The following is a 26376-nucleotide window of genomic DNA, read 5'->3' as shown; positions in this document are numbered from 1 at the left end:
ACCATACTCAGGATTTTCTGAGCTCGGAGAGAGTAACAACTACAGACCTCAACTGGATCTGACACGACTCAAAGAAGCTTCCGTAGGCACACACCACCCTTCCCCCCCCCCCCCCCTCCCCCGCCCCACCCCCTCCTTACGCAACGATCAAACCTCACAGACCATAAAGAGGTGGTCTGGCCGGTTTCCAAAACATTCAGTTTTAGTGTGGGATGCGAACGCCGTGGTGTTTTTTTTTTTTATTCTTCTATTACGAAAAAGGAAAAACATTCCCGCGTGATTGTTTTACCACAAGTTTTATAAGTAAAAGGTAGAGAGTTAAGTCAAGTATATCTTAGTTTAACCAGACCACTGAGCTGATTATAACAGCTCTCCTAGGGCTGGCCCGAAGGATTCGATATTATTTGACGTGGCTAGGAACCATTTGGTAACCTAACAACGGGACCTACAACTTATTGTGGGATCCGAACCACATTATATCGAGAAATGAATTTCTAATCACCAGAAACAAATTCCTCTGATTCTACGTTGGCAGAGCGGGGTATCGAACTCTATAGACTAACGGATCGGTAGGCGAGCATGTTAACCGCTCATCACACGAGGAACTCATGAAGGGAAGAGGTAGGGAAGGGCTTTTTTGCATATAAAGAATACATTAATATTTTACCGTATTTTTACTTTTTACTCCAATGATTCTGATACATTTCTATACTGGTTTAAAGTTATGTTCCGTAAGTCAATCTAACGCCTGAAAATATATCAAATATTGCACGAAAGGACTATTTTTTTTTATTATTTAAAGAATACATCAATATTCCGCCGTATTTTTTCTCCAATGATTCTGATAGAATTCTATACTGGTTTAAAGTAATGTTGCGTCAGTCTCATTTAACTGAAAAATATATCAACTATTGCAAGGTAAAGTGTTCAAGGTCACGAACATTTTCTAATCTATTGAGAGTTAGATTTAAGATGTCCAGCCTTCCCACAGGCCCATTCATTGCCATTATTCATTACCCTTCTCGTGAAAATACCTTCAGTTTCTCATATTTTTCCACTTTCAACTTGCACAGTGGATCATGTTATAAGAATGTTAGATAAAACAGAAACATACCGGCAGCATACTCGATCTTCTTGGAAAGATAGGTTACACCCCTACAATTCTGAGGAAGAGAACGTTCTCGTTTGTCATGATCTATACTCTGTTTTTTTCCATCTGTCCACCAGCGTGTGGTATTGCCTTATTTCGAATATTAACGGTGTAATTCGCATACTGTAAATTATTAAAACACTTTTCAGTTGCAAATGTACACCTAGATATCCTTTTATTTACCTAAAACTTACACATAGCGTAACTATATTTAAAGCCCGGGACGCAGTGTTACCATGCAAAAACACCACAGGCGGATGGACAGATGGAAAAAAACCGAGTATAGTTAGATTTCGTATTCGTATGACACACTGAAGTACTTGGGTTGATGAGGCTTTAGGGAGGAATATAGCGGAATAATTCTCTTTGTTTCTTCTCGTTACAGCGTATATGTTACAGGGAATATGTAAAATTCAGGGATCTCACGAAATCCCCAGGGCATATGTGAAATAAGCAATTCCCTTAGAAACATTTGAACTCCGAGGGCTAGTACTAAACATGGTGAAACAGTGATTCATCTATACACTGTTTCGCCGTGTTTGGCACTTGTCTCTTTTGGGGGACAAATGTGTTTCGCCGTGTTCAGTACTAGCCCCTGGGAGTTCAAATGCACTTAGGGACATTTGATCACCCACGGGCTAGTACTAAACACGGCGAAACACATTTAACTCCCCAGGGGCTAGTACTAAACACGCCGAAACACATTTAACTCTCAAGGGGCTAGTACTAAACACGGCGAAACACATTTGACTCCACAGGAGCTAGTACTAAACGCGGCGAAACAGTATAGATGTGTCATTGTTTCACCGTGTTTAGTACTAGCCGTCGGGGTTCAAATGTTCCTAAGGGAATTGGTTATTTCACAAATGCCCTAGGGAATTCGTGAAACCACTGGATTTCCCATATAAAATTTATAATTAAATCACTCAAAAACTGTCCCTACCATTCCGAATGGCTCGAGTAGTACGCGGTAACCCGAAGGAAGAAGGGTGAGCAGTAATGATAGATGGTCTTGTTTACAACCCCAAAAGGTAGCAAATTTCCAATGCGATGATTGAGGAGAATTAGGGAGATTTATTTCCAGGAATATCTGATGTATCCTGCCTCCGTCTGAATGAGGCGTCTCTCTCTCTCTCTCTCTCTCTCTCTCTGCTGTGGAATTTATTTTTCACAGAGTCTGTGTGTGAGTATGTATGTATATATATAGATATATATATAATATATATATAGTATATATATATATATAGTAATATATATATACATAGGATATACTATAATATGGTATATGTATACCAATATACAATATATATCTACTATACATCTTTTTCAAACCAGAAATAAATATATACATACATACATACATACACACACACATATATATATATATGTGGATATATACTATATATATATATATATATATATATATATATATATATCTATATGTAGATCTTTTCGATCTGCGTCACTCTGCCAACTACTAGGTACGTAATGCATCGTCTGGGTCAACGATAACGATGCACTGTGAGATTTTTGGGGACTGAAATGGGCTGCCCTCGGTGGATGTTGCAACAACGAGCCACGGCATATAAGAGGTACCTTTCTTCTTCAATTTGCAAATATTACCGCAGCCAAACGCGACTTAATAATCCGCTTAGAGGCCATGTTTTATCAAATAGCGGATATGATGACACTCACGGCCTAATGATTTCGCGTATATTTGGTCAGCTGTCAAATTTCATTCAATTAAATCCACACATAATTTTGAAAATATATCAATTAATGCGCGAGAGCTGAATTAATAAAGCTGCAAATTTATTCGTTCGGTAATTACTTACTGGAACACTTACGCGCTGTTATGACCTACTTGGAAATTAATAAAATTCTTTAATGGTCTCTCTCTCCTTTTCATCACGAATTGCCAAAAGGGAGTTTGTATGATCATGAGACCTTTATGAAAATTAGTTTTTGTTAATTATGACAAATCCTAAATTGACATCCTAAGCTGACGAGTAATTTCATGCTGTTAGCGAAATTATACAAATTAATCATTGTTGGGATCATATAAATATACATACATATATATATATATATATATATATATATATATATATATATATATATATATATATATACACCCCTATATATATGTAAACATAAATGAGTATTTATATTTGATATATCTTAGTCTAACCAGACCACTGAGCTGATTAACATCTCTCCTAGGGCTGGCCCGAAAGATTAGATCATTTTGACGTGGCTAGGAACCAATTGGTTACCTAGCTACGGGACCTACAGCTTATTATTGTGGGATCCGTATCACAATACATCGAGAAATGAATTTCTAATCACCGGAAATAAAGTCCTCTGATTCAACGTTGGCTGAGCGGGAAATCGAAGTATATATTAGTGTGAGTGTAGGTAATTGTGTGTCTGAGAGTTTTTTTTTTTTTTATATATAAATCAAAGTCCTGCTACATAAAACGTAATAGCATTCTATCCACGAAGACGCTAGCATATGTGTGTGTACGTGCGCTCGCATGTAGGTGTGTAGTTAACAGCGCCCGCACCCAGTCACCTAAAAGTATCAGGAGATGGCAAAAGACAATTTCTCGCTCCCCCAACTCCGTTAGAAGCGATCTCATTGCCAATGAAGCGTCAGTAAGCTTTGATATTTTTCCAGAGGTTTCTTCCCTTCGGGTTTTTTTTTTCATGCAAATGCCTTTATGAGAGGCGGCTTAGTCTTCATTCAGGCCTAACGAAACGAAGGACAGAAAAAGGAGGTAAAATTGCGAAGACCCTCTTCATGAAAAAGGCGATATATTATATTCAATATCACGACCCTTGTTGGAGGAGAAGCTATCGGAAATAATGAGCTAGCTCTTAAATAGATTCTAATATAAATTATTAACTTTTTTATTTCTAACTTACGCCCGTAAATATCTTGACTTTTCAGGCTTATAAAACATACATCATGTTTGTGATGTGGACTACTGAGCAAAAATTAAACGTATTTTTTTATGTGCTATTCATAGTCCTCAAAAATACTTTGATCGCAATAAAAGCTATAGAGAGAGAGAGAGAGAGAGAGAGAGAGAGAGAGAGAGAGAGAGAGAGAGAGTTCCATGGAGTTGAGAGTTGATGGAACATCTAATTCTACCAAATACAATAATCATTTCTGATGAAGCGTAAATGAGTTGGTCAGACACGCACGAGGACACTCGCAGTATTAATAGAAAAGAAACTGGGTAATACCTAAGACCCGAATCCTATCAAAGGATATATTTGTCAGGTTTGATCTGCCAGTCGAATCAATCGCTCCCAAATAATTATCAGGCCCATTTATATCCCCAGAAAGATTCAATTTCGATTTGGGCCTACGAGCGGAGAGGAATTAATTCTGTGAAAAAAGTTTCTCTCTCTCTCTCTCTCTCTCTCTCTCTCTCTCTCTCTCTCTCTCTCTCTCTCTCTCTGTGGCATCCCCGCAAACAGACTGGGATGAATGCAGGGAAATTGAAGAAATTACTTTTATGCGCTCATTGCTATGCATTGGTTTGTCACGACGCATTTGGACTAGGAATTCAAACCGCATTTTTTTTCGAAAAAACCTCCTTTTCTCTTCCCGTGTCCATAAAAGATTCAAATTCGTCCTCCTTCCCCCGAGTTGCCGAGCCGAGGAGAACCGGAAAATAAGGTGGCATTACCTGGACTGTTTCAAACCTATTTCTGTTTCTCTGGCGACTTCCAAAACTCCGCGTCATGCTGTTGTGTCGAAAACTTAGGTATATCTTAGTTTAACTAGACCACTGAGCTGATTAACAGCTCTTCTAGGGCCACTGGCCCGAAGGATTAGATATTTTTTGACGTGGCTAGAAACCAATTGGTCACCTACCAACGGGACCTACAGTTTATTATTGTGGGATCCGAACCACATTACAACGAGGAAATGAATTTCTATCACCAGAAATAAATTCTACTGATTCCCCGTTGGCCGAGCCGAGAATCGAACTTCGCACCACCGGATTGGTAGCCGAGCGCGAAAACCACTCGTCCAACGTGGAACTGCTGTTGCGTCGAAATGCATTCTGGAATGACTCAGATTTTCCGCACCGAAAGCCATTAAGGATTTTAGAAAAAATTAAAACAGGATTAAAAACTCTTTGGACGTCGTGAATTGTTAAGGTGCGCTACTTAACATCCGAAACACGGATATGGAACCTCCATGACTATGGAAACTAAAAATAAAGTGAGATGTAATCGCCTGAAGGTCATTCATTACTTTAAATGGATTGTGAAATATAACAATTTGTTTCAATCACTGTTTCAAACAAATCATCCTACACCATGCATAAACACATGCATAAATACACTTCTAAATCGAAATAATCGGGAACAAAAGAGTAATGTGATACACGTCCATGAAACCCAACCGAGGCCTTTACACAAATACAAGAAGGCAAAAAATGACAAAGACTGAGTCCTTTTGAAGAAGAGGAAAGAAACGGTCGTGTAACCAAGCAATACAGAAATTGATAATCGCGCATTAAACGTGAGAACATGTTGCCTTACAGGCACGACGTGCGTAGCTACCCAGGTGTAAGATCAAAACATTTACATTAACCAGTTAACCAGAAAAAAAAAATTGCGCAATCAGTTTTCTATACACCCGCTATAGAGTATAACCAAGGCTACCAAAAAACATCTATTTTTTTTTTCTATGGTCTCTGTGTAATGCTGTACGCGCCCCGGTAGTGGCCTGTCCTGTATAATTGCTAGAAGCATGGGCATGGCTAAATTTAACTTTAAATAAATCGAAAAGTACTGAGGATAGAGGGTTGTAATTTGGTATGTTTGAGAATTGAAAGGTGGATAATCGACATACCAATTTGCAGCCCTCTAGCCTCAGTGGTTGTTAAGATGTGAGGGCGGAGAGAAAAAAAGTGCAGAAAACTAGTAAAAAAAAAGGCTCAACCTCCTTTTCCAATACTCTTTTATTGCATATAATCTTTCTCCATATTGGATAATAGTTTAATAACCCGAACTATTCACGCTGATACATAAAACAAATCCGATTTTGGAATTTTATTTATTTGCCTGTCATTTTTATCCTAAACTGCATTAATTTTTTCATTGATTTATCAAACTTTATAGCCATTATTTGCGGGCTGTAACTGTATGCATGAACATACACTCACTTATTCGTCAGGCCTCTGTTTTATAATGCTCTGTTCCAATGCATATGGAAACATACGAACACGCGCAAACCTATATCTATCCGTATATATATATATATATATATATATATATATATATATATATATATATATATTATATATGTGTGTGTGTGTGTGAGTGTGTGTGTGTGAGAGTGTGTGTGTGTGTGTGTGTGGTGTGTGTATGTATAACTGAATCACGAAAGTTTGTAACGATATAAAAGTATAAGCCATGAAGGAAAGATAAACAACGGAGTAACTATAAGATCTTTCGACTCACCGTCCTTTACTGCCAAGTAAAGGACGTTGAGTCGAAAGATCTTGCAGCTACTCCGTTGTTTATCTTTCCCTCGTGGCTTATACCCTTTACAAATATATATATACATATATATGTATATATATATATATATATATATAGATATATATATATATATATATATATAGAGAGAGAGAGAGAGAGAGAGAGAGAGAGGGTAGATAGCTTTACACATGTACGTACATGTATGTATGTGTGTATTGAGAGAACAAAGAACTCTCGGTAGATATTTCATATAGAGAACTTAGACATACACCTACGAGCAGTAGTAATAGCAGACTTTAATAAGTGTTAATTATCAAGAAAAATAATTATTTGTTTTAAAAATAATTTTATAATAACATCGTTTCAGAACAGCATTTCACAAAAAAACTAAAAGTCTTAACATTATAATGTCCTTCAGAATCGATAAAAATACTCTCTCTCTCTCTCTCTCTCTCTCTCTCTCTCTCTCTCTCTCTCTCTCTCTCTCTCTCTCTCTCTCTTTGTTTTCCCTTCTCAAACATTTTCCCAAGAGTTCCGGAATTGGAACATTGCATATCATGGCATTCCAAGCATTCCCAACCAATTTTATTCCTCCTTAAAAACGGGGACAACGCCAATTGAAGGACCATTCTCTCTCTCTCTCTCTCTCTCTCTCTCTCTCTCTCTCTCTCTCTCTCTCTCTCTCAAATATTACTGGTTACCTCTCTCATTTTGTCTCTTACCTTTATATTCTTTTGCTCATAATTGTCATTCGACAATAATAATAATAATAATAATAATAATAATAATAATAATAATAATAAAATAATAATAATAACATATGCAGAGACTCAAGGCGATACTCAAGTCAAAACTCAATGCCGGAAATATGATAAAAGCCATAAACACATGGGCAGTGCTAGTAATCAGATACAGCGCAGGAATAGTCGAATGGACGAAGGCAGAACTCCGCAGCATAGATCAGAAAACCAGGAAACATATGACAATACACAAAGCACTACACCCAAGAGCAAATACGGACAGACTATACATAACACGAAAAGAAGGAGGGAGAGGACTACTATGTATAGAGGACTGCGTCAACATCGAGAACAGTGCACTGGGGCAATATCTGAAAACCAGTGAAGACGAGTGGCTAAAGAGTGCATGGGAAGAAGGACTAATAAAAGTAGACGAAGACCCAGAAATATACAGAGACAGGAGAATGACAAACAGAACAGAGGACTGGCACAACAAACCAATGCACGGACAGTACATGAGGCAGACTAAAGAACTAACCAGCGATGACACATGGCAATGGCTACAGAGGGGAGAGCTCAAGAAGGAAACTGAAGGAATGATAACAGCGGTACAAGATCAGGCCCTAAGAACCCGATATGTTCAAAGAACGATAGACGGAAATAACATCTCTCCCATATGTAGGAAGTGCAATACGAAAAATGAAACCATAAACCACATAGCAAGCGAATGCCCGGCACTTGCAAAGAACCAGTACAAAAAGAGGCATGATTCAATGGCAAAAGCCCTCCACTGGAGCCTGTACAAGAAACATCAGCTACCTTGCAGTAATAAGTGGTACGAGCACCAACCTGAGGGAGTGATAGAAAACGATCAGGCAAAGATCCTCTGGGACTATGGTGTCAGAACGGATAGGGTGATACGTGCAAATAGACCAGACGTGACGTTGATTGACAAAGTCAAGAAGAAAGTGTCACTCATTGATGTCGCAGTACCATGGGACACCAGAGTTGAAGGAAAGAGAGGGAAAAAATGGATAAGTATCAAGATCTGAAAATAGAAATAATAATAATTAATAATAATAATAATAATAATAATAATATAATAATCATAATAATATAATAAAATAATAATAATAATAATAATAATAGACCAGACGTGACGTTGATTGACAACATTAAATAGAATGTATCACTCATTGATGTCGCAACTGATAAGTTTCAAGACCTGAAAATAGAAATAAGAAGGATATGGGAAATTGTACCCATAATCAAAGGGACACTAGGAGGCACAATCCCAAGATCCCTGAGAGGGAACCTGGAAAGACTAGATGCCGAAGTTGCTCCAGGACTCATGTAGAAGAGTGTGTGCTCCTGGAAACAGCACACACAGTGAGAAAAGTGTTGGACTCCTAAGGAGGCAGGATGCAACCGGGAACCCCCCAACACTATGAAAACCACCCGGTCGAAAAGGATGGCTGTGAAAGACCAAAAAGAGAACGAAAAAAATGAATAATAATAATTTCCACAAAGTAACAATATCAATGACACTGCCAGTTACGACAGGGAATAACTCCAAATAAATCACTACCATTTTGAACAGCTCTGCTGTCTTTTGGGACCAAAAATAGTCGCTGGAGCACCGACGGATTATTCAGTCCCTGAAGAGTGCTGCTCAACACCCCGAAGATAACAACGTCTGATATCGATGAGATGACGTATTATTATTATTATCTGGAGAATAAGAAAGCTTTAGTTTGTATATTCGTAATGTATGTTTAATACTCATTTGAGTGACTTGTGGCATTATGAGATCTTTATGGAGTATTATGATTACCGTTGGTATCGTAGTAGATTCACATCAACAGTGCATTTGATGTCTAGGAAAGTCCCTTACGACGCTCCTGATTGGCTGTTGATAAGTCAATCACAGGGCTGGAAACTCTCTCAGTCTTTCTCGAGAGAGTTCACATAGGCAGGATGTATGTTCCACCTCTCCTAAGGATGCTTTTGAAAGTTGTACCCCTCAGGAGAGGTGGAACATAGATCCTACCCATGTGAACTCTCTCGAGAGACATTCATAGTTTCCAGCCCTGGGATTGCCTTATCAACAGCCAATCAGGAGCGTTGTAAGGGACTGGCCTACACGTCAAGTGCACGGTTGATGTGAATCTACCATAGTAATAGCAGTAGTTTAGTGCCTGCAGTAACATTAACGAAACGCAGGAATGGCATGGCGCGGTTGCCTAAAAACAGAAAATATTGAGGAGTAAACCCTTGGAATCCGTAAAAATCCCAACAGCTAACGTAAACGACCTTCTTTTTGTATGGTGTTTTTACGTTGCATGGAACCAGTGGTTATTCAGCAACGGGACCAACGGCTTTACGTAACTTCCGAACCACGTCAAGAGTGAACTTCTATCACCAGAAATACACATCTCTCACTCCTGAATGGAATGGCCGAGAATCGAACCCGCCACCTTCGGGGTGGGAAGCAAACACCATACCAACCACGCCACTGAGGCGCTGTATACGACCTTCTAATTTGCATTCTGAACGCGAAACCAGTAGAAAGAACGACTGGCACTGTTCTGGAAGGGCTACGTCTCTTGACTCGGAGCAAGCAGAAAATTCCCGGGAGATGAATGCCGGTGCCCTGAAGGGTATGCACGGAGACGAAAGAGGGAATACTCCGGTGAATGGAAGCTGAAACGGCGCATGCGCCGAATCACCTCTTTTGCCACCAACTCCTTCCTGAAAAGTCTGTTTACATCTCGGAGCGGCGCACGAAGACGACTACCTGATGATAAAGAGAATTGAGCAATGAATATACTTTTCTATGAGGAATATCTAACTGACGAAAGAAGTACAACCAAGATCTCAAAATTAATCTGAGCAGCTATGATTATCCTCCCAGCCCCCACATTTAACTTTATGGCTACGAAATTAATTGTAAGAACTTCAAATCGCTAGGTAATTACATTATCTGAACTGTCACGATGATCTTTTTCTCTCATTGAAGGTATGGATTATATACTATACTATACTATACTATATACTATACTATACTATACTATACATACCTGGCAAAGTATTTCTATTCTGACGGTATGAACACCTTGAATTTTATTCAAAACACTACCTAATCCGTTACCTCCCCCTCTCCAAATAAAAACCTCCTCACGCTGGTACTTACGTACGAGCGTACGTGTATGTGATCCCTTTGCAAGAGCGCGACGTCTAGGAAGTACGTTAGGAAACCACGTTTGATGACGTACATATCGTTAAGCAACACTAACATGTTTACATACTAAAACTTGGAGCTTTTTGAAGGTACAGACAGTATTACATTGACTCAATTTTTTGAACTGAATATTACGAGACTTACAAAGATAGAGGCATAAATTGCTGCTATTTACATTATTATCAAATAATCTTGCACAAATTACTGAGTCAGAGACAAAAAAATATAAATATTAATCATACATTACTGCTTTACATTATTATCAAATAATCTTGCACAATACTGAAGTCGACAAAAAATATAAATATTAATAATTAAACAAAGAACTCTCAACGTTCAAGTTTCGATTTTTAATAGAAATTTAAATACCCTTTCTGATATATTTCTTCAACATTACTGTTATTTACATTAAAAAAATTTTCTTAAACAAGACAGACTCACTTTGCATAAATACTGAAGTCCACAAAAATATATATAAATATAAATGAATAAACAAAAAACTCTCCACGGTAAAGTTGCCATTTTTAATAAAATTTAAATACCCTTACCACTGATATACATCAAAAGAATAAATATTGAAGTCCAGAAAAAAAAATATAAATCTTAATGAATAAACAAAGAATTCACCAAGGGTAAAGTTTCCATTTTTAATAGATATTTAAATACCCTTACTGATATATATCAAAAGAATAAATATTAAAGTTCACAAAAAATAAATAAAAATAACTTAATACACATAGAATTCTCCACGAGTAAAGTTGCGATTTCTAATATAAATTTAAATACCCTCACTTATATCAAAAGAATAAATATTGAAGTTCACAAAAAAAAAAAAATTTAAACTTGATAAACAAAGAATTCTCCACGGGTAAAGTTGCGATTTTTAATAAAAATTTAAATACCCTTACTTGTACCTTTCGTCAAAACTTTGTTGAATTATGCCGCGAACGGAATTGATAACAACAGCCCAATTTTCACCACGAGGAATTAATCTCGCAAACTTCTTCCGTAACAGAAAAGCTTGCCTGCTCGTAATCGGCTCTATTTCATACAATGATTTATCAACTTTGCTCCTACTTATTAAAAAACATCAAGTAGGCACAGATCCTGCCGAGGCAGCGCGGAAGAAGTTCGGTCGCTTACTGTTTGGATGGCTCAAACTGAACTGACCCCCCCAAAAAAAAAAAAAAATAAATAAATAAATAAATAAATCTTGTTCGTGAAACACCGCCGGTAAGATGAATGTCCGAATTAAGGAGAACATTTCCAGTTAGTGTTATTCAGATGTTTACGACGACATTTACATTTCTTTGCGCATATATGTATATATGTATATATATTGTATATATATATATTATAATATATATATATGTGTGTGTGTGTATATATATATGTGTAATATTTATATATTATATTATATATATATATATATTATGTATATATATATATGTATATTTATATATATATATATATATATATATATATATATATATATATATATATATACATATATATATAATATTTATAGATATAAAAGATTAAATATACATATATAGATATACATTTATATATACCTATAAACATATATTTAATTAAAAATGCCCACACACGCCCAATACGTATAAGTATACTTTGCGCTTGCGTATGTATGCGCGTGTATTACGAAACATTAAATAATATTACAGAAGACTTGAAACCATTTGTCTCCTCATCTGTATCTGAGCTAAAATGTGAATTACAATACAGGTCCCTAGTTATGTGAGTGTATATATACATGTGTGTGTGTTATACTGTGTGTGTGAGGGTGGTTGTTGCGTGTATACGCGCGCCCACGTGTGGCTGTATATCTAAGGTGGACCTTCGACCGGATGGGATAGAAATACGAACTATTCTAAGGCTTAGAATTCGTCCTTTCTGGTATAGAATCTTTTCAGCTTCGGTAAGAAGATACCCAAGGGGCCACTTAAGCTATCTTTTCATCCTCTATGTCTGAGAAATATCGAGCGATAGAGAGAATCATATTGCATATAAATGTACATTTATGTAAATATACATACATCCATATATACATATATATACATATATATATGAATGTCTTTTTACTCTAATACAACGTTATAATATGAAGATAAAGGGCCCATAAAACACTATTCTAACGTAGCAACCATATGTTTCTAGCACTTCCATCTGTGTTCAGAAGGAAGTACTCGAAAAATATGATTGAAACGTTCAAATAGTGCTTTATGGGCCTTTCATCTTCATATTATACTGTTGTATTAGAATAAAAAGGCATTCATATACATACATATATATATATATATATATATATATATATATATAATATATATATATATATATATATATATATATACATATATATATATATATATAAATGAATATTTTATGCACTCCTTCGATGAAAAGCACGCCTTGTGACAGAGGAAACCTTTATTTTCAGCCTACCAAATTAACCTCTTTTTTTTATATTAGTTCATGTTGACGGCCAAACTTCCCATTAGAGCCCTGATCTTTATGATATAATGTTAATACCTTCTCAAACTCCCAGGGGGGGAGGGGGGGTGTGATATGTAACTATGAAAACAAGGTTGAACGAAATACCCAACGCCTTCTTGTACCATTACCTTGACGGCATAAACATTCTCTGCAGATGTCCTCGTTGCATTTGAGAATTTACGAAGTGTAAACGTATTATTTTTTCTTTTTTTACGATCCGCTATATTAACTCGCTTCAAAAACAGACACAGAATGTTACGTCATATGTCAGAAAAGGTCAAGGCTAACTGTTGGTAATATTCGTCTCTTGTTCGCTGGTCGGAGTTCAGAGGTCCACACCAGTTCCCTTGGTCACTGCAGCACCGTATCATCACTCATGGGCCACCAGTGTGTAAGGTCCCTTGCTGGCATGAGACAGGTTATTATTATTATTATTATTATTATTATTATTATTATTATTATTATTATTATTATTATTATTATTATTAATGTTGGTTTCAACCTCCAACCGCTACAGACCCAACACTGCAGCAATAACTGATCATGATGCAGAGCTAGTGAATTTTCATCGCGACACTAATCAACAGAGAGAAACTTGATCAAAGCAGCAGAAACTGGAGAAAAAAAAGCCAGCCCTTTCACCAGCTATGCAGAATCCTGAAGATCAGTCAGTGATGAAAGAATGCACGAAAATTCCAAATCGTCCCACTTTACGAGTACAATTCTCATAAGTGGTAACGATGACGTTCGTCACATATACAGAGTGAAGACTAAAAAGAGATAGTTACAATTCTGACAATTCCCTCCGCCGCTTTTAACGAGGGAGACCAAATGGAATTCTCATTATGTCTTCGGGGATTCGAGGGGATTCCAGTGATACCCCATAACAATACGAGACGATGTCAACATCTTCATAACGACCCAATTAGCATAATTACCATAGAAATTTGGACATTAACGAGGGAATACACAGGGAGGGCTGTTGGCGCTTTGTATGGACGTGATTTTAATTGGTATCTAAAGTCCGACGATCTTTCCAAAGTGTAAAACTGGTTTCTTTCTTTCGTCATGCCCATGGTACTGTTTCATTTTACGTATTACTTTGATTGAAACAGTATCTAATCTCATTACTTCATCGTAGTATATAACAATGAATGTAAGTTATATGGAACTTTGCTTTTATCTGCCGATCGTCTGCATATCCATCTATCGTATATTATTGGTGGAGTTAGTGTTTTTTTTATTAATATTTTGCGAGCAGTACGTAGTATATATTTTTCTTTACGAAATTTCCCACATTCGTCTTACGTTATCGTAATATATTTCCATAACTTGAAGGATTAATTTAATAATGACTGCTAATTTAATAAGGATTGCATGCTCCCTTTTTTATCTAATGGTAGTAGCAGTAGAATTATCATTAGTTGTAGCTATCGTAGCTGTCACAAAACAGCAATCCCCTACCAATACCTTGATTACCTTGAAGATACTTTAAGCTTCAATGCCCTTCCTAGCCCTCCGACTCCAGAAAGTGAAAGATTATAACAGAACTAGAACAACTGAGCAATGCACAAAGCACATTCCTCAGTATTTGCTAGATATATCTAATCAATATAACTGTGGGTCGGATTTCTAATCACTATTTCTTATCGCATCCTGTCTCTTTTATACGGTCTCAGGATCAACATGAATTTATAATATGTCAATGACGTAGTTGATCAATAATTTAGATAGCTTTAGCGAATTATGCAAGATCAATTTTGTATCATAAAACCACTAATGAATGATCTCTCATACGACGGATAAATAAACTGCTTGTTTATTATTTCTCTTCAGCAGTGCTAAAGAAAGCTACGCCAAATATAATGACAGATTACAATTTTTAAAAATTGGGTATGTAGTATTTGCAGTCAAACTTCTTGGGCATTGTATGGTGCATACCCGATAATACTAGAATTCACTATGAGTAATAGCTTCGTCTGAAACCGTTTACTTTGCTCACCATAAATAAAAGAGCAGCAAAAGGCAGCATTAGCTTCGTCTGCGATACTCACTTCGCATAACAGGAAAGGGGTAGTATTACAAGCAGCATTACCTTCGTCTGGTATCCTTATGCCCACCCATAAAAGATGCGGTAACGTTGAAAACGCCGACGTCTGAACAAGTAAAAATATTCCCCCCTTGAGCGACTTGTTATTTAGTAGGGTTTGTTAGCTTGGCGTTGTCGCGGAGAAAAGTGGACGCGTTTTTGCAGTGGCGTTTCCTTGCATGCAGACTGTGCTTTGAATTTTATGAATTCGATATAATTCACCTGCGCCGAGTTGATTCTATTCGCTCGTTGCTTGTTTTGTCATTTTCCTCGCTATGTGAGGATGTTTCTTGAACATTCAGTGAAACAGGGCTTTTGCAAACTACTACCATCTCTCTCTCTCTCTCTCTCTCTCTCTCTCTCTCTCTCTCTCTCTCTCTCTCTCTCTCTCTGAACAATCTAAACTGCATCCCAGACCACCCAAGATTGGGAGATGCAAAATATACCGGATAATTCATTAGCAATTCTCCGGTAGACATTACAAGTGCCTCACACTGAGGGACCTGGGGAAACCCGAACGAGTTGTAAGGTCAGTAAGGTCTCTCTCTCTCTCTCTCTCTCTCTCTCTCTGGGCGTGCGTGTAGGTATGTGTGTGTAAAATTGCAAGTGGATCAAGATCGCTCCTTTAAGAAGAGGAGATGAAGAGAGTGAGGACAGTAAAAAAGATCAAGAAAATAATAAAAAAATTCAAAACCAACAACATTTGTATATATATATATATATATATATATATATATATATATATAGAGAGAGAGAGAGAGAGAGAGAGAGAGAGAGAGAGAGAGAATTAAATATCCGTATCTTCAAAAGAAAGAAATGATGAAGTTCCAAGAAAAGAAAAATAGTCAAGTATTCCGAATTAAAAGGTAAACTGGATGAAGTAAAATCATGACAATCTACTCTTGCAAGCCCGTCCTATTATTATATTTATTATTTTATTATTATTATTATTATTAGTATTATTTATTATTATTATTATTATTATTATTTATTAATTATTATCATCATGTTATTATTACATTATTATTATTATTATTATTATTATTATTATTATTATTATTATTATTATTATTATTATTCTATCACAGTCATCCTATTCACTAGGTGGTTTTTATGGTTTGTTTGTTTGTTTGTTTGTATGGTGCTTTTACGTTGCGTGGAACCAGTGGTTATTCAGCAACGGGACCAACGGCTTTACTTGACTTCCGAATCACGTCGAGAGTGAACATCTATCACCAGAAATACACATCTCTCCCTCCTCAATGGAATGGCCGAGAATATGTGTGGGGTTCCGTGTTGCATCCTGCCTCCTTAGGAGTCCATCACTTGTCTCACCATATGCGCCGTTTCTTAGGATCACACTCTTCTGCATGAGTCCTGGAGCTACTTCAGCCTCTAGCTTTTCCAGATTCCTTTTCAGGGATCTTGAGATCGTGCCTCCTAGTGTTCCTATGATTATGGGTACAATTTCCACTGGTATATCCCGCATCCTTCTTATTTCTATTTTCAGGTCTTGATACTTATCCATTTGTTTTCCTTTCTTTCTCTTCAACTCTGGTGTCCCATGGTATTGCGACATCAATGAGTGATACTTTATTCTTGATTTTGTCAATCAACGTCACGTCCAGTCTATTATTATTATCATTATATTATTATTCAGAAGATGAACCCTATTCATATAGAACAAGGCCACCAATAGGAGCCATTGACTTGAAATTCAAGCTTCAATTGAATACGGTAGTTCTATAGGGAAACCAGAAAAAGTGACACAGAAAACAAATAAGTGTTCGTGTCACTCTGTAATCAAGACTGGGAAACGGCTGTACCTCCTACGCAGAGGCATGCACGCACTTTACATCGTGTTGCCACAAGGCATCCTTAAACCCCTATTCCATCCGCCGCAATGGCTGGCAGAGATCTTCAGGTCGGAGTCTGTGAGTATGAGAGAATATATTCCAGTCCTTACGCTATCATCTACCATTGAGGTTGGACGCGACTGGCTGTTATGGGCTATGAATGGCTATAACTTCTTCCGTTCTGTGATAGCTCTGGGAAAGTATTCCTGAATTACACCATCCGCACAGACAGCGGAAAACGACTAGCGTTTGTGGACGCGTGGGAGTACGTTCTTTCGCAGAACGAGAAATTCTTTGTAGTGAAACTGAAACGTGGGTTTCTGTTTCCGTAGACTTTTACAAGTGCTGTTGACATTTAGAACAGCTCTTGATAAAAAAAAAAATTGTCACCGCATTTTGACTGCGTTTTTATATTCAAAAATTCAGTTTTCTTTACACACACACAAACATATATAAATATATAGTTTTTATGCATTAAAACACAGAAACAATTCTCAATACATAACTGACATCAATATTCTAAGCACTACTTGACTTCATTAAGTTACGCCAAGTCTCACTCTTAACGTGATTAGACCTTGAATGTTTGCTTTCTCTACAAACGTAGAAATGTGTGAAAGTTTCGCCCAAACTTTCACGAAGCAAAATTGAAGATTTTTATTACATATATTAACAAAAATCTCATTTATTTTTCTACATCATTTGAGTTTGTCACAATGTGAGCCGATTTTAACATCCAGTGAGAAAAGCTTGCATACAACCAATACAGAACAGATACCGACACTAAACCCAACGTTTCCATCTGCAATACTTCCGCTGCGGGGAGGGGAAAGGGAGGAGGTGGGTGGGGAGGGGTTTGGGGGAAGCCGAAGCCGAGACCGAAGCCGATTAGTCATTCGAAGAAGGTTTATTTCCGATACAGTTGCGCTCCTTCCTTGCATGCTGCAGTATACCTTGGGGGGGGGGGGCAATAAGGATTATAACTCATACGAAACTAATTAGCTCAGCTGCTCAGTATCTGGCCATCCCCCAATTTTGGTTTATGAAGCCACCATCTGGCGACTTCCTCCTCTGGCAGCGATGTTGTTATACACCGCATTCAGTGCTCTTCTCATGGCCGATGCCCCTCCCCCCACCCCCCACCCCCCCCAAAAAAAAACACACACTACACACACATAGTAAGGGAGGCTCTCTCCATAATTCTTGTAAAGCTGTCAGTGCTGTTCTCCAGGGGTGATGCTTATTTCTTATAAAGCTGTGTGTATGAATTCTGTATATGGATGCATAAATCATGTGATTTCAGTTTCAGAATGTAGGATTAGATATTTCATAAAGGATCAATGATCAAGTAATGTAACGGGGAATACGTAATCTGGAGTACGATCTAAAAGGATGGTTTAATAAAAACAATCACTGACAATAATTATTCATAGATGAGGAACCTTGCTAGACGTCTCCACGACTCAAACCTTAACCAAAAATACATAGAAGTTACTAATGCACACAAACAAATGGGCATTTACTGCTCTCCAAAATTCAAAATACCAAAGGAAATCCTAGTGCAATGCTTGCTCTAAAAATAAAGTAAAATAATAGAAAACTACGAAACGAAACATTGCAATATCAAACAAATGGCAAAAAAATGTTTTGGGAATATAATGACCTACCTGAATGAAATGTGATCCTCTATATAATTCTATTTACGGGTCCATATTTTGGCAACGTCTAAAATGAAAAGCATATACACGTGAGCATATCCTTTGAATCAGTTGCACTTTCTACCATATTCTGTCATTTCAAATGCATAAGCACCTTAAAATTCGTAATTTCGAGGAACAGTAAAGGAAACGTTTGCTATTTCGAAGGAATTTTAGCTTTGGATGATTAACCATTTGACACTGAACGGAGGTTCTACTCAGCGTCAAAATATGGCGTCGTATGAAGCCTCTGAGTACTTAGTACTCTGAGTACTTAGTACTCTGAGTACTTGGTACTCTGAGTACTTGGTACTCTGAGTACTTGGTACTCTGAGTACTTAGTACTCTGAGTACTTAGTACTTTGAGTACTTGGTACTCTGAGTACTTATTAATCCAATGAGAGAGAGACGACAGACGCAGAGGAGATAAAAATCCCCATGAGAGAGAGAGAGAGAGAGAGAGAGAGAGAGAGAGAGAGAGAGAGAGAGAGAGAGGATTGTATGGTATGGCGCCCCACCAAAAATACAAAAATAAATAGTATAGTGGGGTCTAATGAAGCCCCATTAAGCGCCTAATTTATAGAATCGTAAAAATTGTTTTGAGCCGTTAGAGTGATTTCGCCGTTACAAAAAACTGCTGCCCATTCTGGCTAACGAATCCACAATTATGGAGCTTCGTATCTTCTCATGCGTTGTTGATCCACGAATAAAAATTCACGTACACACACACACACATACACAAACAAACTTACACTTACGAACCCACGTAACTACAGACACATACATACATACATACATACATACATACATACATACATACATACATACATACATACAATATCTGAAGCAAATAAAAATTTGGTTTCTCTTAGGAGACTGTCATGTTGACGAACCAAAGTTATATATGCTTTCTACAAGGCGAAAAACTTTATAATAACTCTCTCTCTCTCCTTCTTTCTTCTCTGCCTCCTGCTCTCTCTCTCTCTCTCTCTCTCTCTCTCTCTCTCTCTCTCTCTCTCTCTCCTTGTCTTTGAACGCAATAGTTCTCAGCATTCACTCACATAACACCAATACACTAATAAAAAACTAAGTAACATTTATATATACTGGTGGGAAATACATTTTTCATTTACCAAGAAACAAAAGTTTTTCTTCAGAGAAGAATAACAGGTCATTGGGAGTTATTTGTTTTTATCCTACTAAAACTTATTCTGAGAAGTGGAACGTTCCAATTCAGTCCATAGCCTTTGGTTTGATAATAATAATAATAATAATAATAATAATAATAATAATAATAATAATAATAATAATAATAATAATAATAATAATAATAATAATAATAATACTGCCTCTGCACTCTACATGCTTCATAATACTCCTCAGAGTACGATATAAACCAATCGCTTTGGTCAACACTGAATGGCCTTTATCAACAGATTATGTAACTGTCTTCTTCTCTCCGTATTTCATGATTCATGAGGCCTGAAGACAATGAAAACCACGAAATTTCTAGTTGCGGCTCATGCTGATTTTAGCCGGCGTACCTGAGACAGGGTTTTCGACCCGCTCCATTTGAAATACTGCAGATTCTAGCCGGCGTACCCGAGGTGGGCTTTTCGACCCGCTCCATTTGAGACCCTGCAGATAACTCTTTTACCAAAGTATCTAAGAAGAAGAATGGACATAAAAAAAAAAAAAGAGTACTTGTCTAAAAAACGTTATATGTAAATCAAAATGACTCGACTACGGGGTAAGTAGACCTGATCTATATTTGAGCTTACCTTGAAAGATGAGCGACATCGTAAGCAAGAATCCTTCGACTACGGAATCTGTGAAAAAAAAAAAACTTTTAATCTTATATCCCTTGATTAGAAAACAAGAAAACATATAGATTATAAAAGATATTCAGGAACTGAGTGTTATAAAGAAAACGACAAAGAAATGTGATTCAAATAAAGATTACCTATCAAACTTACATATAGAAAAGCGGTCTTCAACAAAGGGATATAACTTTACAGGGGGCGGGGCTTTAATTGTATTAATTATTTCGACACAAATGATACAAAACGAGAGCACTGTCTTTAAAACACAGGATAATAAAAACTAAAAAATAAAATAGAAAATAAGAAGGGTTAAAGTAAGATATGGACGAGACCTGGTACTCTTTTGGATAAAAAAGTTCTAAAAAAAATGGAAAACAAAAACGGTAAGGCGAGAGGAAACCTCCACGAGGTATGAACCAGACCTGGTACTCTTAAGGATGCAAAGCCATTGTAAGAAACAGGATAGATATCTGTTTAAAATATGGAAAATAGAAAGGGGGAAGAGGAAACCTCCACGAGATATGAACCAGACCTGGTACTCTCTTTAAAATATAGAACATAAGAAGTATTTTATCTTTTTAAAATATGGAAAATAAGAATTTCATTTTTTTTTAATATGGAAAATAAGAATTTTGTCTTTTTAAAATATGGAAAATATGAAGAATTTCATCTTTTTAAAAATATGGAAAATAAGAAGAATTTGAAAGGAAACCGCGAGAGATGAACAAGGCCTGGTACTCTTAAGGAGGCAAAGCCTTTGTAAGAAAAAGGATAATAAAAAAAAAATATCAAAAAACCTTTGTAAGAAACAGGATAACAAAACAATTTCCAAAAAAAAAATGGAAAATAAAAAGGGTAAGGAGAGAGAAAACCTCTACGAGGTACGAACAAGATCCGGTACTCTTAAGGACGCAAAGCCTTTGCAGCTCGGCCAAGAGGAGTCCGACTTGCGACGCGAAATCTCGTTTGGTTAGCGCCCTCTCCTAATGAGATTTATTACCGCCGCTCCTCCGGGCACCCTTTCCTCTAAGCCGACGACCAGCCGCAGGAAAGGAAATAAAGGAAACAAATGAAACGTGAATAAGCGAGAAATAGGGAAAAACGGTCGGACGTGCTTTAGGTGGAATCGCGTTGGCCAACTGTCAGATTTGGGTCTCTCTCTGCGAGTGGGCGTGGTCTTTGCTGTGGCATAGTCTGCTGCTCAAGCTTCTTCTCTCTCTCTCTCTCTCTCTCTCTCTCTCTCTCAAATTGATTTATTTCTTTTTAGATTCTACTAGTTTTCTGTAGTTCACTGAAATATCCATATTTGACTGCAGTGCTACTTACTGGTGCTAATCACAGTATGTTTCTTCGTGCAGCGATCAACCAATCATGTGTCTTCGTTTCTTTTCTCCTTCTTCTTCTCATTTTTATTTTGGTCTATCACAGTTCTCTAATTCGACTGGGTGGTAATTATAGTGTGGGGTTCCGGGTTGCATCCTGCCTCCATAGGAGTCCATCACTTTTCTCACTACGTGAGCTTTTTCTAGGAGCATGCTCCTCTGCCTGAGTCCTGGAGCTACTTCTGCCTCTAGTTTTTCCAGATTCCTTTTCAGGGATCTTGTGATCGTGTCTCTTTGTGTCCCTATGATTATGGGTACAATTTCCACTAGCATATCCCATATCCTTCTTATTTCTATTTTCAGGCCTTGATACTTATCCATTTTTTCCCTTTCCTTCTCTTCAACTCTGGTGTCCCATGGTATTGCGACATAAATGAGTGATACTTTTTCTCATTATTATTATTATTATTATTATTATTATTATTATTATTATTATTATTATTATTATTATTATTTTATTATAATAATAATCTGTCACAATATTCATACATACATTGTTATGAAGAATGACTGAAGACTTGAACATTGCCAAACACTCTTCCATAAAAAAAAATAAGCTAATGAAAAAAAGGTAGGATACAATGGAAAATCAAAAGAGAATTATAATAATCAATAACAACTACTAATAACCGTGAAAAGAAACCGAAAACAAATAATGCAAAGGAAATAGACAGTAAGCAAACAGGGCACCTGCGAAAAGATGCTCCCAGCTCTACACAAATTGTCTTTTTTGGCAACCCGTAGCCCCTGTTAAAATAACTTTTAACCCCTACTCTAACGAAGACCTAAGTTACTCATAGAGCTTAAAGGAGAGGCTTATTAACGGACGAGTTCCTCGTTGGACGAGTCGGTTGCGTGCTCGACTACCGATATCTCAGGGTTCGGGTTCGATTACCCCGCTCTGAGTGATTAGAAATTCATCTCTCGATGCGGTTCGGATCCCACAATAAGCTGTAGGTCAACGCAAAATCAGAGGAATTTATTTCTGGTGATTAGAAATTCATTTCTCGATGTGGTTCGTATCCCACAGTAATAAGCTGTAGGTCCCGTTGCTAAGTAACCAATTGGTTCCTAGCCACGTAAAAAAATATCTAATCCTTTGGTCCAGCCCCAGGAGCTGTTAATCAGCTCAGTGGTCTGGTTAAACGAAGATATACTTTTCATTAATGAACGAAGACGGGAAAAGCGTTTCCGAAATGCTTCTTGGTCATGATATTCATACATGCATAATGCCGTCTCTTACAACGCCGTCGTAATGAAATAGTATTAGGTCCCCCCCGCCAGGCCCCCTCCCCGAGTTTTTTCGCATAGTAACGGTCCAAAACGAACGCTCAAAAGTTTGCCGGAATGTTAATTGCTCGCTCGTCACGAATTCATTTGCACTTCCTGCAGTAAATCGTCATTGGAAAATATCTCCTTCATTTTTAGCTGTCAATGGAATTATCAATTAACTACCAGCTGCTCCACACAGCGATGTATACAAAACTATAACAAGTAAAAAATGCGCAAGCGAGTTTTCTGTAGAGCGTATAATCAAGCGAGTCCCCCCCCCACCCACCCACAAAAAACGGATCTATCTTTCGGATGTCTCGTTTTACTGCTGTATGAGCCCTGACCAACGAAACTCTCAGCCCGGCCGTGGTGGCCTGTGTTGTGGAGTTGCTTGCCACACGATCATGGCTAACTTTAACATTAAATGAAATGAAAAGTGATGAGGCTAGAGGGCTGCAATTTGGTATGTTTGATGGTTGAAGAGTGGATGATCAACGTACCAATTTGCAGCCCTCTAGCTTCAGTAGTTTTCAAGATCTGAGGGCGGACAGAAAAAGTGCGGACGGACAGACAAAACAATCTCAAAATTTTCCTTTTACAGAACATTTAAAACTTATCGAAATTTTTTACGACGGGGGCACCTCACACGAGAAATAAAAAAAAAAAAAGGTATCTGATAAAAAGAAATGTAAAGCGATTATGAACCACGATGAGCAAAGGCCAATCGATTCAAATGAGCCGGAAGACTCTTTAACAGAGTATTGCTTTCATGGGGAGTCTTGCTCCTCCTTTGAATATAATTTGATAGACAAAGTATACCTAAGAAAACCGATATCACCATTTTCAGGTAAAACGGTTTATATTCCAGGAGAGAGGCCATAGGAGAATTGCACAGCAAGATGCCGGGAATTGCATATAAAAATGTGATTCTCAATAATAAAAAACGACTGATTGCCTGAAATATCACTGATTTATAAGAGTGGTTATGTTTACCACTGACATATAAGTATGGCTGTATTTACTTATCAATGTGGCAAAAGAGGACAGCATGTGCACCAACTAAAATTACCAAAATGCAAAGCATTTACATGTCTTGATTTATTTCCTGCTCTGGAAAGCTATTTTTGCTTACTCGTGGAGTAAACCTACAAACTACACTGTTGTTGTCGTTGTTCTTGCTCTTGTTGGGGGGTAGGAAAGGTCTATGGAAGAGCCTAGAAATGTCTGAAAAAGGTGTTTCGCGTTGAGTTACAGATACAGGAATTCGAGGATAAGATATTTATGAATTATTTATTGGAATGAAAATGTAAAGGATAAATAATGTGCAAGTTGAACAGTAAAAACAATCATTTCTAATAAGATTTAGCTTATTTATTTTAATCTTCAATGGTGAGACTAGGCTCTATTTAAACGTAGATTTTAGCACGTTTTAATTTGTTTAGTATATTGAATTTAGGCTGTTTCTGTACAATTATTTTTTTCCACTTATAACTGAGAATATATGAACATCTTTTATTTGTCCTTTTTATTTGACCCTTGTTGTTTGTATAATGAATTACGAAGACCAGTTCACGTTAAGTTAGGAATATAACGTTTACAACTAATGCATGAGAGGGGGTGGGGGGGGGGAATCTTGCACGCGTCCCGAGTAAGCCGGAGGTCCGATCACGCCTAGTTAATGAGCCTCTCCCAGCTCTTTATCTCGAACCGCTCGTTTTATGAATAGCTTCAGCAAATGAATGAGAATTCTAAAACAGACAACGCAGGCATGTGAAAAAATAAATAAAATAAAAAAAGTAAAATGACGAACATTACAGGCATGTCAATATCCTTCTCTTATCTCGCGCTTCACCCCTTTTATCCGGCGGTAATGTTAAATATTGATGGCAATAAAAGGGGGTAAATTAAAACAAAAAAAGGCCGGGTGGAATGCCATAAACATAAAAGGCACAAGGTTTGAAGGGCTGGTCTCATCTTCTGGTGTTATTTATGGCACGTCATAAAAAGCTAAATGGCCATAAGAATAGTTCGGCCCTCTCTCTCTCTCTCTCTCTCTCTCTCTCTCTCTCTCCCTCTCTCTCTTTCTCTCTCTCTCTCTCTCTCCCCGCGAGGAGGCAATCAAACTCAACCTGTCATAGAAAATGAGCAAACACTGATGTTTGCGTTCAAGTAGGGAATGGGTGGACGAGAAAGGGCGAGAAGGAAAGAGAAAGGTGACTGAGAGCAAAGTCAAAGGATAACGCCACATTCTCTCTCTCTCTCTCTCTCTCTCTCTCTCTCTCTCTCTCTCTCTCTCTCTCTAACCGGATTTATGCTTTCCTCTTCAGAATTCATCCGTCCTCACGCTCCCTCGCCATTTCAGAAGGGGCGCTAAGCGCCCCTCGCTTGCCTCCATCCCCAAAGATTAATCCTTGTTGATTATTGTACTAATAATTTCTCCCTCTCTTGCCCAATTCATTTACGCTGAATGTGCGCTGTTCTTCTCTCTCTCTCTCTCTCTCTCTCTCTCTCTCTCTCTCTCTCTCTCTCTCTCTCATATACACAAACTAAAGGGATTCGTTCCCATTCGCCTGGCTGATTGTCATGATGTAATTGTCTGTAACTGAAGCACTCTGAAAGTTTCCATTGCATCAGTGCAACATTTATATGGGTAGATAGATATGTAAATATTATATATATATACATCTATATTATATACAGAATTCTTCGCTGGGACCTACGAGGTCATTAAGCGCTGACAGGGAACTTGGTGGTAACGGAGGTTTGAACGGTGTAACAGGAGGAGAACCCTCACTGTTGCACTATGAATCATACTCATACACCGTCTTCCTTTACTGCCAGATCTTTACGAGTCTGGCAGCTATTTATTCTTCTCTCTCTCTCTCTCTCTCTCTCTCTCTCTCTCTCTCTCTCTCTCTCTCTCTCTCTCTCTCTCTCTCAGCAATGATGGAAATTCCTCTCTCGCTCTCCCCTTAAATTGCTGATGACCAGCCCCTTCATCCACCTTATATTCCTGGCCCGAATAAAATACTTTCGAACTGCGATGTCCGGCGTTCTCTCTCTCTCTCTCTCTCTCTCTCTCTCTCTCTCTCTCTCTCTCT

The 26376-nt window shown here is 37.6% G+C and overlaps 2 protein-coding genes across 3 annotated transcripts in view; one reads left to right on the top strand and one right to left on the bottom strand.

Annotated features, from left to right (window-relative positions):
- LOC135221852 (diuretic hormone class 2-like) overlaps positions 1–26376 on the top strand; it is a 203819-nt gene that overhangs the window by 97331 nt on the left and 80112 nt on the right. The window lies entirely within an intron of this gene.
- Positions 1–26376, bottom strand: part of LOC135221850 (juvenile hormone esterase-like) — a 552420-nt gene that overhangs the window by 478270 nt on the left and 47774 nt on the right. Inside the window, exon 3 of the mRNA XM_064259782.1 lies at positions 20580–20627. The gene's annotated coding sequence lies outside the window, so the exon portion shown is untranslated. The remainder of the gene's footprint in view (positions 1–20579; positions 20628–26376) is intronic.

The sequence above is a fragment of the Macrobrachium nipponense genome, chromosome 3, assembly GCF_015104395.2.
Source record: "Macrobrachium nipponense isolate FS-2020 chromosome 3, ASM1510439v2, whole genome shotgun sequence".
Lineage (NCBI taxonomy): Eukaryota > Metazoa > Arthropoda > Malacostraca > Decapoda > Palaemonidae > Macrobrachium > Macrobrachium nipponense.
The sequence above is the reverse complement of the archived record's forward strand: the minus strand, read 5'-3'. Positions and strand labels throughout refer to the sequence as shown.